The following is a 14,282-nucleotide window of genomic DNA, read 5'->3' as shown; positions in this document are numbered from 1 at the left end:
TGAGAGTCTGATCATCAGACCAGTACACCATCTCTCAGAATTGTTGAAGCATTCTTTTGTATTTTAGCCATTGTGACGCACACAAAATGTATGATCACTGTTATGATTGTGAAGATGTTGTTTTTGTGAAAAGAATGTTGCTATATGAGCAAGAATGGACAATGCATATTTATATATTGGTTTAATTCCAAGCTTTCTCAATGACACTACACAGTGGAACTTTCCTAGTGTTGCCAACAGGGGGCAACACTAGTGTGGCGACTCGCTTCGTTCTCAGAGGCACTTGTTGAATGGACTGAACCACTTCCTCATTCATCATCAACGAGTGTTTGTTCTGGTCCTGTTGATTGAGCTGAGAAGAAGGAGAAGAAGGAGCCAGTTTCTAGCCTGGATCCAGCCCAAAGACCCCGCCCACTCTCTGAGTGGACTGAGAAGCTTCAAGAAAGCTACAGTCTGATAATCAGGCTAGCCAGTTTCTAGGTCCTTCTCAGCTCAATCAAAGGGACCAGAACACACACTCGTTACTTTTCTTCTTTCGTCGTCGTCAGATCGTCTTGGTACTACAGACTACTACAGAGCGCCCCCTTGTGACTGTGGATAAACGTGTTCTTCTTTGATGTTGGATTTCACTATGACCATGGGCTATAGAGCGTCGCAGTCCCGCCCTCTACCATGGACCAGGAAATGATTCTCCGTTCATTTTCCTCATAGACATTTCAGAAAGTATTGATTTAAAGACGTTTACGCCGCTGACAAAGCCAACTCGAGTCGTGACAAATCATGACAACAAACACAATTTTTGGCCAGTGGGCAACTTTTTTTGTTGTTTTTCTTCTATGTAATTATTTGTTTGGTCCAAAATATTGTGTGTGTTGTCATGATTTGTCCCATGGTCTCGAACGGCATACTATAGCATGCCGTTTTCCATCATTTTTGAGGATTTGAAAAAAAGACGAAAATCACTCTGAGACCATGGGCTATAGCCCATCGTCTCGGAGTCATTTTCGTCTTTTTTTCAAATCCTCGTTTTTCATCATTTATGTATGACCATGGGCTATAGCCCATATCGGACGGCATACTATAGCATGCCGTTTTCCATCATTTTTGAGGATTTAAAAAAAAGACGAAAATCACTCCGAGACCATGGGCTATAGCCCATCGTCTCGGAGTCATTTTCGTCTTTTTTTCAAATCCTCGTTTTTCATCATTTATGACCATGGGCTATAGCCCATATCGGACGGCATACTAGAGCATGCCGTTTTCCATCATTTTTGAGGATTTGAAAAAAAGACTAAAAAGAGGATTTGAAAAAAAGACGAAAATCACTCCGAGACGATGGGCTATAGCCCATGGTCTCGAACGGCATACTATAGCATGCCGTTTTCCATCATTTTTGAGGATTTGAAAAAAAGACGAAAATCACTCCGAGACCATGGGCTATAGCCCATCGTCTCGGAGTCATTTTCGTCTTTTTTTCAAATCCTCGTTTTTCATAATTTATGACCATGGGCTATAGCCCATATCGGACGGCATACTATAGCATGCCGTTTTCCATCATTTTTGAGGATTTGAAAAAAAGACGAAAATCACTCCGAGACCATGGGCTATAGCCCATCGTCTCGGAGTCATTTTGTCTTTTTTTCAAATCCTCGTTTTTCATAATTTATGACCATGGGCTATAGCCCATATCGGACGGCATACTATAGCATGCGTCACTCTCTCTGCGTCACTGTCTCTGCGTCACTCTCTCTGTGTCACTGTCTCTGCGTCACTGTCTCTGGGTCACTTTGAAAAAAAGACGAAAATCACTCCGAGTCTCGAACGGCATACTATAGCATGCCGTTTTCCATCATTTTTGAGGATTTGAAAAAAAGACGAAAATCACTCCGAGACCATGGGCTATAGCCCATCGTCTCGGAGTCATTTTCGTCTTTTTTTCAAATCCTCGTTTTTCATCATTTATGACCATGGGCTATAGCCCATATCGGACGGCATACTATAGCATGCCGTTTTCCATCATTTTTGAGGATTTGAAAAAAATACGAAAATCACTCCGAGACCATGGGCTATAGCCCATGGTCTCGAACGGCATACTATAGCATGCCGTTTTCCATCATTTTTGAGGATTTGAAAAAAAGACGAAAATCACTCCGAGACCATGGGCTATAGCCCATCGTCTCGGAGTCATTTTCGTCTTTTTTTCAAATCCTCGTTTTTCATCATTTATGACCATGGGCTATAGCCCATATCGGACGGCATACTATAGCATGCCGTTTTCCATCATTTTTGAGGATTTGAAAAAAAGACGAAAATCACTCCGAGACGATGGGCTATAGCCCATGGTCTCGAACGGCATACTATAGCATGCCGTTTTCCATCATTTTTGAGGATTTGAAAAAAAGACGAAAATCACTCCGAGACCATGGGCTATAGCCCATCGTCTCGGAGTCATTTTCGTCTTTTTTTCAAATCCTCGTTTTTCATCATTTATGACCATGGGCTATAGCCCATATCGGACGGCATACTAGAGCATGCCGTTTTCCATCATTTTTGAGGATTTGAAAAAAAGACTAAAAAGAGGATTTGAAAAAAAGACGAAAATCACTCCGAGACGATGGGCTATATATAGCCCATGGTCTCGAACGGCATACTATAGCATGCCGTTTTCCATCATTTTTGAGGATTTGAAAAAAAGACGAAAATCACTCCGAGACCATGGGCTATAGCCCATCGTCTCGGAGTCATTTTGTCTTTTTTTCAAATCCTCGTTTTTCATAATTTATGACCATGGGCTATAGCCCATATCGGACGGCATACTATAGCATGCGTCACTCTCTCTGCGTCACTGTCTCTGCGTCACTCTCTCTGTGTGACTGTCTCTGCGTCACTGTCTCTGGGTCACTTTGAAAAAAAGACGAAAATCACTCCGAGACCATGGGCTATAGCCCATGGTCTCGAACGGCATACTATAGCATGCCGTTTTCCATCATTTTTGAGGATTTGAAAAAAAGACGAAAATCACTCCGAGACCATGGGCTATAGCCCATCGTCTCGGAGTCATTTTCGTCTTTTTTTCAAATCCTCGTTTTTCATCATTTATGACCATGGGCTATAGCCCATATCGGACGGCATACTATAGCATGCCGTTTTCCATCATTTTTGAGGATTTGAAAAAAATACGAAAATCACTCCGAGACGATGGGCTATAGCCCATGGTCTCGAACGGCATACTATAGCATGCCGTTTTCCATCATTTTTGAGGATTTGAAAAAAAGACGAAAATCACTCCGAGACCATGGGCTATAGCCCATCGTCTCGGAGTCATTTTCGTCTTTTTTTTCAAATCCTCGTTTTTCATCATTTATGACCATGGGCTATAGCCCATATCGGACGGCATACTATAGCATGCCGTTTTCCATCATTTTTGAGGATTTGAAAAAAAGACGAAAATCACTCCGAGACCATGGGCTATAGCCCATCGTCTCGGAGTCATTTTCGTCTTTTTTTCAAATCCTCGTTTTTCATCATTTCACTTAGTAAGAGACCACACCTTCGCTCAAGTTCAACCGTTTATTGAATATGAAAAATGGGGGGAGGAGGGGAACCCGGGATGGGTGAGACTCAGGGTGGGGGAGTAGTCTCTGGAGAGGACGCCGTGTATGCGCGCTCGGAGAGCGGACGTCTCTGCTCCGGTACTGCTCCCGGGTTCACAAAATCACTCCCAAACCATTGGCTATAGCCCATCGTCTCGGAGTCATTTTCGTCTTTTTTTCAAATCCTCGTTTTTCATCATTTATGACCATGGGCTATAGCCCATATCGGACGGCATACTATAGCATGCCGTTTTCCATCATTTTTGAGGATTTGAAAAAAAGACGAAAATCACTCCGAGACCATGGGCTATAGCCCATCGTCTCGGAGTCATTTTCGTCTTTTTTTTAAAATCCTCGTTTTTCATCATTTATGACCATGGGCTATAGCCCATATCGGACGGCATACTATAGCATGCCGTTTTCCATCATTTTTGAGGATTTGAAAAAAAGACGAAAATCACTCCGAGACCATGGGCTATAGCCCATCGTCTCGGAGTCATTTTCGTCTTTTTTTTCAAATCCTCGTTTTTCATCATTTATGACCATGGGCTATAGCCCATATCGGACGGCATACTATAGCATGCCGTTTTCCATCATTTTTGAGGATTTGAAAAAAAGACGAAAATCACTCCGAGACCATGGGCTATAGCCCATCGTCTCGGAGTCATTTTCGTCTTTTTTTCAAATCCTCGTTTTTCATCATTTATGACCATGGGCTATAGCCCATATCGGACGGCATACTATAGCATGCCGTTTTCCATCATTTTTGAGGATTTGAAAAAAAGACGAAAATCACTCCGAGACCATGGGCTATAGCCCATCGTCTCGGAGTCATTTTCGTCTTTTTTTCAAATCCTCGTTTTTCATCATTTCACTTAGTAAGAGACCACACCTTCGCTCAAGTTCAACCGTTTATTGAATATGAAAAATGGGGGGAGGAGGGGAACCCGGGATGGGTGAGACTCAGGGTGGGGGAGTAGTCTCTGGAGAGGACGCCGTGTATGCGCGCTCGGAGAGCGGACGTCTCTGCTCCGGTACTGCTCCCGGGTTCCTGGAAGAGAAGGAGAGAAGTGTGATTATAGAGATTTGGAGATGGAGGTGGATGGGGTGGATGGAGGGTTTGTTCTCGATCACGTATGCAGTGAGAACAGGTAGTTGACGGCGCACAGGTGTATTTATACTGTGGTGATTGTGGCAGGATTGGCCAGGAGATAATGGAAGGCAGGTGAGTTTGATAAGGAAGGAGGAGTGATTGATAAGGAGGGGGGAGTGGTTAAGGTCGAGCGGAAGGAGGTCTCTTCTCCCGAAACTGCGTTGTATAAAGACAACTTCCCTTATGACCATGGGCTATAGCCCATATCGGACGGCTTACTATAGCATGCCGTTTTCCATCATTTTTGAGGATTTGAAAAAAAGACGAAAATCACTCCGAGACCATGGGCTATAGCCCATCGTCTCGGAGTCATTTTCGTCTTTTTTTCAAATCCTCGTTTTTCATCATTTTTGACCATGGGCTATAGCCCATATCGGACGGCATACTAGAGCATGCCGTTTTCCATCATTTTTGAGGATTTGAAAAAAAGACGAAAATCACTCCGAGACCATGGGCTATAGCCCATCGTCTCGGAGTCATTTTCGTCTTTTTTTTCAAATCCTCGTTTTTCATCATTTATGACCATGGGCTATAGCCCATATCGGACGGCATACTATAGCATGCCGTTTTCCATCATTTTTGAGGATTTGAAAAAAAGACGAAAATCACTCCGAGACCATGGGCTATAGCCCATCGTCTCGGAGTCATTTTCGTCTTTTTTTCAAATCCTCGTTTTTCATCATTTATGACCATGGGCTATAGCCCATATCGAACGGCATACTATAGCATGCCGTTTTCCATAATTTTTGAGGATTTGAAAAAAAGACGAAAATCACTCCGAGACCATGGGCTATAGCCCATCGTCTCGGAGTCATTTTCGTCTTTTTTTCAAATCCTCGTTTTTCATCATTTCACTTAGTAAGAGACCACACCTTCGCTCAAGTTCAACCGTTTATTGAATATGAAAAATGGGGGGAGGAGGGGAACCTGGGATGGGTGAGACTCAGGGTGGGGGAGTAGTCTCTGGAGAGGACGCCGTGTATGCATGCTCGGAGAGCGGACGTCTCTGCTCCGGTACTGCTCCCGGGTTCCTGGAAGAGAAGGAGAGAAGTGTGATTATAGAGATTTGGAGATGGAGGTGGATGAGGTGGATGGAGGGTTTGTTCTCGATCACGTATGCAGTGAGAACAGGTAGTTGACGGCGCACAGGTGTATTTATACTGTGGTGATTGTGGCAGGATTGGCCAGGAGATAATGGAAGGCAGGTGAGTTTGATAAGGAAGGAGGAGTGATTGATAAGGAGGGGGGAGTGGTTAAGGTCGAGCGGAAGGAGGTCTCTTCTCCCGAAACTGCGTTGTATAAAGACAACTTCCCTTATGACCATGGGCTATAGCCCATATCGGACGGCATACTATAGCATGCCGTTTTCCATCATTTTTGAGGATTTGAAAAAAAGACGAAAATCACTCCGAGACCATGGGCTATAGCCCATCGTCTCGGAGTCATTTTCGTCTTTTTTTCAAATCCTCGTTTTTCATCATTTATGACCATGGGCTATAGCCCATATCGGACGGCATACTATAGCATGCCGTTTTTCATCATTTTTGAGGATTTGAAAAAAAGACTAAAAAGAGGATTTGAAAAAAAGACGAAAATCACTCCGAGACGATGGGCTATAGCCCATGGTCGCGAACGGCATACTATAGCATGCCGTTTTCCATCATTTTTGAGGATTTGAAAAAAAGACGAAAATCACTCCGAGACCATGGGCTATAGCCCATCGTCTCGGAGTCATTTTGTCTTTTTTTCAAATCCTCGTTTTTCATAATTTATGACCATGGGCTATAGCCCATATCGGACGGCATACTATAGCATGCGTCACTCTCTCTGCGTCACTGTCTCTGCGTCACTCTCTCTGTGTCACTGTCTCTGCGTCACTGTCTCTGGGTCACTTTGAAAAAAAGACGAAAATCACTCCGAGACCATGGGCTATAGCCCATGGTCTCGAACGGCATACTATAGCATGCCGTTTTCCATCATTTTTGAGGATTTGAAAAAAAGACGAAAATCACTCCGAGACCATGGGCTATAGCCCATCGTCTCGGAGTCATTTTCGTCTTTTTTTCAAATCCTCGTTTTTCATCATTTATGACCATGGGCTATAGCCCATATCGGACGGCATACTATAGCATGCCGTTTTCCATCATTTTTGAGGATTTGAAAAAAATACGAAAATCACTCCGAGACCATGGGCTATAGCCCATGGTCTCGAACGGCATACTATAGCATGCCGTTTTCCATCATTTTTGAGGATTTGAAAAAAAGACGAAAATCACTCCGAGACCATGGGCTATAGCCCATCGTCTCGGAGTCATTTTCGTCTTTTTTTCAAATCCTCGTTTTTCATCATTTATGACCATGGGCTATAGCCCATATCGGACGGCATACTATAGCATGCCGTTTTCCATCATTTTTGAGGATTTGAAAAAAAGACGAAAATCACTCCGAGACGATGGGCTATAGCCCATGGTCTCGAACGGCATACTATAGCATGCCGTTTTCCATCATTTTTGAGGATTTGAAAAAAAGACGAAAATCACTCCGAGACCATGGGCTATAGCCCATCGTCTCGGAGTCATTTTCGTCTTTTTTTCAAATCCTCGTTTTTCATCATTTATGACCATGGGCTATAGCCCATATCGGACGGCATACTAGAGCATGCCGTTTTCCATCATTTTTGAGGATTTGAAAAAAAGACTAAAAAGAGGATTTGAAAAAAAGACGAAAATCACTCCGAGACGATGGGCTATAGCCCATGGTCTCGAACGGCATACTATAGCATGCCGTTTTCCATCATTTTTGAGGATTTGAAAAAAAGACGAAAATCACTCCGAGACCATGGGCTATAGCCCATCGTCTCGGAGTCATTTTGTCTTTTTTTCAAATCCTCGTTTTTCATAATTTATGACCATGGGCTATAGCCCATATCGGACGGCATACTATAGCATGCGTCACTCTCTCTGCGTCACTGTCTCTGCGTCACTCTCTCTGTGTCACTGTCTCTGCGTCACTGTCTCTGGGTCACTTTGAAAAAAAGACGAAAATCACTCCGAGACCATGGGCTATAGCCCATGGTCTCGAACGGCATACTATAGCATGCCGTTTTCCATCATTTTTGAGGATTTGAAAAAAAGACGAAAATCACTCCGAGACCATGGGCTATAGCCCATCGTCTCGGAGTCATTTTCGTCTTTTTTTCAAATCCTCGTTTTTCATCATTTATGACCATGGGCTATAGCCCATATCGGACGGCATACTATAGCATGCCGTTTTCCATCATTTTTGAGGATTTGAAAAAAATACGAAAATCACTCCGAGACGATGGGCTATAGCCCATGGTCTCGAACGGCATACTATAGCATGCCGTTTTCCATCATTTTTGAGGATTTGAAAAAAAGACGAAAATCACTCCCAAACCATGGGCTATAGCCCATCGTCTCGGAGTCATTTTCGTCTTTTTTTCAAATCCTCGTTTTTCATCATTTATGACCATGGGCTATAGCCCATATCGGACGGCATACTATAGCATGCCGTTTTTCATCATTTTTGAGGATTTGAAAAAAAGACGAAAACGAGGATTTGAAAAAAATACGAAAATCACTCCGAGACGATGGGCTATAGCCCATGGTCTCGAACGGCATACTATAGCATGCCGTTTTCCATAATTTTTGAGGATTTGAAAAAAAGACGAAAATCACTCCGAGACCATGGGCTATAGCCCATCGTCTCGGAGTCATTTTCGTCTTTTTTTTCAAATCCTCGTTTTTCATCATTTATGACCATGGGCTATAGCCCATATCGGACGGCATACTATAGCATGCCGTTTTCCATCATTTTTGAGGATTTGAAAAAAAGACGAAAATCACTCCGAGACCATGGGCTATAGCCCATCGTCTCGGAGTCATTTTCGTCTTTTTTTCAAATCCTCGTTTTTCATCATTTCACTTAGTAAGAGACCACACCTTCGCTCAAGTTCAACCGTTTATTGAATATGAAAAATGGGGGGAGGAGGGGAACCCGGGATGGGTGAGACTCAGGGTGGGGGAGTAGTCTCTGGAGAGGACGCCGTGTATGCGCGCTCGGAGAGCGGACGTCTCTGCTCCGGTACTGCTCCCGGGTTCACAAAATCACTCCCAAACCATTGGCTATAGCCCATCGTCTCGGAGTCATTTTCGTCTTTTTTTCAAATCCTCGTTTTTCATCATTTATGACCATGGGCTATAGCCCATATCGGACGGCATACTATAGCATGCCGTTTTCCATCATTTTTGAGGATTTGAAAAAAAGACGAAAATCACTCCGAGACCATGGGCTATAGCCCATCGTCTCGGAGTCATTTTCGTCTTTTTTTTCAAATCCTCGTTTTTCATCATTTATGACCATGGGCTATAGCCCATATCGGACGGCATACTATAGCATGCCGTTTTCCATCATTTTTGAGGATTTGAAAAAAAGACGAAAATCACTCCGAGACCATGGGCTATAGCCCATCGTCTCGGAGTCATTTTCGTCTTTTTTTTCAAATCCTCGTTTTTCATCATTTATGACCATGGGCTATAGCCCATATCGGACGGCATACTATAGCATGCCGTTTTCCATCATTTTTGAGGATTTGAAAAAAAGACGAAAATCACTCCGAGACCATGGGCTATAGCCCATCGTCTCGGAGTCATTTTCGTCTTTTTTTCAAATCCTCGTTTTTCATCATTTATGACCATGGGCTATAGCCCATATCGGACGGCATACTATAGCATGCCGTTTTCCATCATTTTTGAGGATTTGAAAAAAAGACGAAAATCACTCCGAGACCATGGGCTATAGCCCATCGTCTCGGAGTCATTTTCGTCTTTTTTTCAAATCCTCGTTTTTCATCATTTCACTTAGTAAGAGACCACACCTTCGCTCAAGTTCAACCGTTTATTGAATATGAAAAATGGGGGGAGGAGGGGAACCCGGGATGGGTGAGACTCAGGGTGGGGGAGTAGTCTCTGGAGAGGACGCCGTGTATGCGCGCTCGGAGAGCGGACGTCTCTGCTCCGGTACTGCTCCCGGGTTCCTGGAAGAGAAGGAGAGAAGTGTGATTATAGAGATTTGGAGATGGAGGTGGATGGGGTGGATGGAGGGTTTGTTCTCGATCACGTATGCAGTGAGAACAGGTAGTTGACGGCGCACAGGTGTATTTATACTGTGGTGATTGTGGCAGGATTGGCCAGGAGATAATGGAAGGCAGGTGAGTTTGATAAGGAAGGAGGAGTGATTGATAAGGAGGGGGGAGTGGTTAAGGTCGAGCGGAAGGAGGTCTCTTCTCCCGAAACTGCGTTGTATAAAGACAACTTCCCTTATGACCATGGGCTATAGCCCATATCGGACGGCTTACTATAGCATGCCGTTTTCCATCATTTTTGAGGATTTTAAAAAAAGACGAAAATCACTCCGAGACCATGGGCTATAGCCCATCGTCTCGGAGTCATTTTCGTCTTTTTTTTTCAAATCCTCGTTTTTCATCATTTTTGACCATGGGCTATAGCCCATATCGGACGGCATACTAGAGCATGCCGTTTTCCATCATTTTTGAGGATTTAAAAAAAAGACGAAAATCACTCAGAGACCATGGGCTATAGCCCATCGTCTCGGAGTCATTTTCGTCTTTTTTTCAAATCCTCGTTTTTCATCATTTATGACCATGGGCTATAGCCCATATCGGACGGCATACTATAGCATGCCGTTTCCCATCATTTTTGAGGATTTGAAAAAAAGACGAAAATCACTCCGAGACCATGGGCTATAGCCCATCGTCTCGGAGTCATTTTCGTCTTTTTTTCAAATCCTCGTTTTTCATCATTTATGACCATGGGCTATAGCCCATATCGGACGGCATACTATAGCATGCCGTTTTCCATCATTTTTGAGGATTTGAAAAAAAGACGAAAATCACCCCGAGACCATGGGCTATAGCCCATCGTCTCGGAGTCATTTTCGTCTTTTTTTCAAATCCTCGTTTTTCATCATTTATGACCATGGGCTATAGCCCATATCGGACGGCATACTATAGCATGCCGTTTTTCATCATTTTTGAGGATTTGAAAAAAAGACGAAAATCACTCCGAGACGATGGGCTATAGCCCATGGTCTCGAACGGCATACTATAGCATGATGATTTTTCAAATCCTCGTTTTTCATCATTTATGACCATGGGCTATAGCCCATATCGGACGGCATACTATAGCAAGCCGTTTTCCATCATTTTTGAGGATTTGAAAAAAAGACGAAAATCACTCCGAGACCATGGGCTATAGCCCATCGTCTCGTAGTCATTTTCGTCTTGTTTTCAAATCCTCGTTTTTCATCATTTATGACCATGGGCTATAGCCCATATCGGACGGCATACTATAGCATGAGTCACTCTCTCTGCGTCACTGTCTCTCCCTCACTCTCTCTGTGTCACTGTCTCTGCGTCACTGTCTCTGCGTCACTCTCTCTGCGCCACTCTCTGCGTCACTCTCTCTGCGTCACTGTCTCTGCGTCACTCTCTCTGTGTCACTGTCTCTGCGTCACTGTCTCTGCGTCACTGTCTCTGCGTCACTTTGAAAAAAAGACGATAGCATGCCGTTTTCCATCATTTTTGAGGATTTGAAAAAAAGACGAAAATCACTCCGAGACCATGGGCTATAGCCCATCGTCTCGGAGTCATTTTCGTCTTTTTTTCAAATCCTCGTTTTTCATCATTTATGACCATGGGCTATAGCCCATATCGGACGGCATACTAGAGCATGCCGTTTTCCATCATTTTTGAGGATTTGAAAAAAAGACGAAAATCACTCCGAGACCATGGGCTATAGCCCATTGTCTCGGAGTCATTTTGTCTTTTTTTCAAATCCTCGTTTTTCATCATTTATGACCATGGTCTATAGCCCATATCGGACGGCATACTATAGCATGCCGTTTCCATAATTTTTGAGGATTTGAAAAAAAGACGAAAATCACTCCGAGACCATGGGCTATAGCCCATCGTCTCGGAGTCATTTTCGTCTTTTTTTCAAATCCTCGTTTTTCATCATTTATGACCATGGGCTATAGCCCATATCGGACGGCATACTAAAGCATGCCGTTTTCATCATTTTTGAGGATTTGAAAAAAAGACTAAAAAGAGGATTTGAAAAAAAGACGAAAATCACTCCGAGACGATGGGCTATAGCCCATGGTCTCGAACGGCATACTATAGCATGCCGTTTTCCATCATTTTTGAGGATTTGAAAAAAAGACGAAAATCACTCCGAAAATAGCCCATCGTCTCAGAGTCATTTTCGTCTTTTTTTCAAATCCTCGTTTTTCATCATTTATGACCATGGGCTATAGCCCATATCGGACGGCATACTAGAGCATGCCGTTTTCCATCATTTTTGAGGATTTGAAAAAAAGACGAAAATCACTCCGAGACCATGGGCTATAGCCCATCGTCTCGGAGTCATTTTCGTCTTTTTTTCAAATCCTCGTTTTTCATCATTTATGACCATGGGCTATAGCCCATATCGGACGGCATACTATAGCATGCCGTTTTTCATCATTTTTGAGGATTTGAAAAAAAGACTAAAAAGAGGATTTGAAAAAAAGACGAAAATCACTCCGAGACGATGGCCTATAGCCCATGGTCTCGAACGGCATACTATAGCATGATGATTTTTCAAATCCTCGTTTTTCATCATTTATGACCATGGGCTATAGCCCATATCGGACGGCATACTATAGCATGCCGTTTTCCATCATTTTTGAGGATTTGAAAAAAAGACGAAAATCACTCCGAGACCATGGGCTATAGCCCATCGTCTCGGAGTCATTTTCGTCTTTTTTTCAAATCCTCGTTTTTCATCATTTATGACCATGGGCTATAGCCCATATCGGACGGCATACTATAGCATGCCGTTTTCCATAATTTTTGAGGATTTGAAAAAAAGACGAAAATCACTCCGAGACCATGGGCTATAGCCCATAGTCTCGGAGTCATTTTCGTCTTTTTTTCAAATCCTCGTTTTTCATCATTTATGACCATGGGCTATAGCCCATATCGGACGGCATACTATAGTAATGAATTACGCCGACACGCCACCCATACGACGTTGATACGCCGTCTCTCTCTGGACGGCGTATCAACGGCGCATCAACGTCCGCTCACGCCGTCGGACAGTTTTTGTCCAAAAACTGTTTTTTTGTGATTTCAGACAGTTGAAAGTGAGCTGAAAATGAACTACGCCGACACGCCGTGCACACGACGTTGATACGCCGTCTCTCTCTTGGACCGCGTAGTAACGGCGTATGGACGTCCGCTCACGCCGGAGATTTCCTCAGTGATAGAATGAAGAAGTTACAGCTATAGCTTTAATGGATTTAACAGATGGAATGAATTATTACAACTAGGCCTAGTCTTTAGTGGATTTATTTGATACAATTAAGCGATGGAATTAATAATTATAACTAAATGTCTTTAGTAAAGAAGTCAAATGTAAATAAACATTTATATTAAAATAGCTTAAAACGTGACACATTTCTTTGTCTGTACTTGGTGACTTTAGGTTTGGTTCTTCATCAGGTCTGGCTCTTTAGTCCACTGGTAACGTATTCTCCTTGTTGATACGAGGGCCGGGGTTCGCCTCCCAGCCGAGGTTACTCTTTGAACCACAGTGTTTCTTTCTACCGTAGCTACATTGGTTGTTCTATCACTGAGTGGAATCAAACCAAGGAGGATCTCTCACACTTAAAGACTTGAGACGGTAGACCACTGTTAACTCAATTAGAACTTTTAATGATTTGCGAGTTCAAGGTTTAAAGTTAAATGTTGTTATCTAAAATGCCTAACAACACCAACGACAAAAACATCTAGCTGCCCTCTGAACACTAGCCACTTTACACAGCGACTGAGCTGTAGTAGGCCCTACATAGGAAATGCATTCATTCATTATAGACATTATTACAGTCACCAGGGGGCGCTCTGTACCAAGACGATCTGACGACGAACTGGAAGAAAATTTATTCGTGTCATGTGTGGTCCTGCTGATTGAGCTGAGCAGGAGTCTGGAGGACATCCATCCATCCATGGGGAGGTCAGAAGCAGAGAAAGGTGAAAAGGAGGAGGCAGCAGCCATGGCGTCACATTCCCCTCAGCTGTATGGATGTATGTGACAATCCACTCTCTGGAGTCTGGAGGTAATGGAAGGAACCCATCATCAGCCACACTCAGCGACGGATACAGGTCCAGTGCCAGTGGGCACCTCAATGTTAAATTACCATCCCCAAAACGTAAGACTATGCTTTGGAAAATGGTTGGAATAATAAATGTAAAGTATATGATTTGAACATGCCCAGTACATCTTTAAAACAACTTTATTGACCCTTGATTCCTTGTTTATCCCCGAAATGACTGCACATCACAGGTTTTGTATTTTGTAGAAATATAGGGCCATAAAACATATATAGTGTATTTGGCCACTCATTTATCAAATAAATCAGGTGCCCACTCAAAAAATGACTTTCACCTAGAAACT

Source organism: Electrona antarctica (assembly GCF_951216825.1).
Source record: "Electrona antarctica genome assembly, chromosome: 22".
Taxonomy (NCBI): Eukaryota; Metazoa; Chordata; class Actinopteri; order Myctophiformes; family Myctophidae; genus Electrona; species Electrona antarctica.
This window is presented reverse-complemented; position numbering follows the sequence as displayed.